Source organism: Lagopus leucura, unplaced genomic scaffold (assembly GCF_019238085.1).
Source record: "Lagopus leucura isolate 7727_CA_CO unplaced genomic scaffold, USGS_WTPT01 34818-0_obj-0_obj, whole genome shotgun sequence".
NCBI classification, from domain to species: Eukaryota; Metazoa; Chordata; class Aves; order Galliformes; family Phasianidae; genus Lagopus; species Lagopus leucura.
This window is the reverse complement of record NW_024966649.1, coordinates 1-2,092: the sequence shown is the minus strand read 5'-3', so window position 1 is coordinate 2,092 and position 2,092 is coordinate 1.

Below are 2,092 nucleotides of genomic sequence, written 5' to 3'. Positions count from 1 at the left end.
CCCGCACACACATCGTGCTGCTGGGACACAGAGCAGCGTGCACGGATGGTGCATGCATGCATGGCACGTGTGCAGCTGTGCAAATGGGGGGACGCACAGAGCCGGGCAGGCATGGATCTGCGTGTGCAAACTGTGCAAGCACGCGTGTGCACACCCTCACACCCAGCCCAACTCCGCTGCCTGCAGCTGTGCTGACATCTCCTGGCTGCAGGGTGAAGGGCACTGCACACACGTGTGCAAACGCACACACAAAGTGACCCCCCCATGCACCCCTCCCCAGCCCCACAAACCCCCTCTGTGTGCTAAAATGGGGCCAAAGATGCATTTTCAGGGATAAAGGCATCGGTGGGAGAGGGGACGTCGTGGCGGGGGGACGCGCATGGGGGGCGGAAGGGACACGGGTTGCACCGTGCCCACCCTGCGCTGCCCCAGTTCTGTGGGTCTGGGGACACGGGAGCTGCTTTTCTTCTCTTTCACTTTAAGAAAAGGCACAAAAGCGCCACAGAGGGGTGAGCCAAGGGTGGGGGGACATGGGGACGGGGGTGTGGGAAAAGGGGAAGTGGGGAAATGGGGACATAAGGACATTGAGATGTGGGGACACAGGGATTTGGGAACACGGGGACATGAGGACCCCCGGGTGTCCCCCCAACGTGGGGCAGGGGGACAGAGGGGATGCAGAGATGCAGCACGGCGCCCCCCCTGTCCCCACATCCCCCCATAGCAGCCCCAGCAGCACCACTGAAGGTCATTAATTGCGGGCTAATTACAGGTTGGGGTCCTCATTGGGGTCATTGCTATGGGGGGGGGGGGGCGGGAAGACCCAGGCGGGGGGCACTGAGATGAGTGCAGAGCCCAACCCGGTGGGGTCGGGTGGGGAAACTGAGGCAGGGTCTGCGCATGCGCAGTGCTCTGTACCGCCACCTGGTGGACGGAAAGCGCCGCTGCACCGCCTGGAGGACTTCGGACCACAGAGAGCGCAGTGCAGAGCGGCTCTGGCGGGAGGAGCTCCAACCGTCCGCAAAGACTGGTGGACGCGTGTGCACAGAGCAATGGTGCAAGGCTGAGTGTGCACAGTGCAAGGCTGTGTGTGCATAATTCATTGCTAAGTGTGCACAGTGCAGTGCTAAGTGTGCACAGTGCACAACTTGTGCACACACCTCGTGCTCGCTGGGCACAGACAGCAGCACAGCTGCACCCTTGCTCTCCATGCTCACACACAGCTGCACGCACACCACTGCACACCCTGCTGCGCCCGTTCCCAGCACCAGCTCCCAGCACCCCCAGCACCAGGCAGAAGCAGGAGGTGGCTGCAATGAGGTTTATTTTGGGGGTCTGGGGGCAATGTGAGGGGGGCTGAGGGGCTGCAGATGTTGCAGGACCCCGCGCCCGGGCCCCCCCCCCAGGCACTGCTGGGCCACGCAGTCAGCACCGCACCCGGCGCTCAGCACCCAGCAGCACCCATGGGCTCCTCACACAGCGCCCGGCTGCTGGACCGCCGGCCGTACCTGCAACAGGGAGCACAGTGCAAGGGAGCTGTGCATTGCAAGGAGGAAGGCACTGCAACAAGGAAGGCGTTGCAACAAGGAAGGCGTTGCAACAAGGTAGTGCAATCAGGAGCTTGCAAGAGTGGGAAAGCTCTTTGCAGCAGGAGTTGCGTTGCAACAGGGGTGGTGGCACAGCAGCTGGATGGGTTGCAGTGAGGGGGGCTGGGTTGCAGCACGGAATGGGCTGGCATTGCAAAAGTGGGGCAGCTGCAAGAGGAAAGCATGTTGCAACAGGAGGTGCATTGCAATGGGGCAGCATGCTGCAACGAGGAAAGCATTGCAGCAAGGATCTGAGTGCAGTGGGCAAGCAGGTTGCAGGAGGGAGAGCATTGCAGCAAGTGCAAGCAGGCGAGTGGGTTGCAAGAAGGAGAGGATTGCAATGGGGAGTGCATTGCAAGGGGGGGCAATTTGCTTTGGGAAATGGCATTGCAAGAGAGAGTTGCAATGGCGAGGGTGTTGCAAAAACGGATGTGTTGCGATGGGAGAGCATTGCAATAGGACAACATTGCAATAGGAGAGCATTGCAATAGGAGAGCATTGCAGTAGGA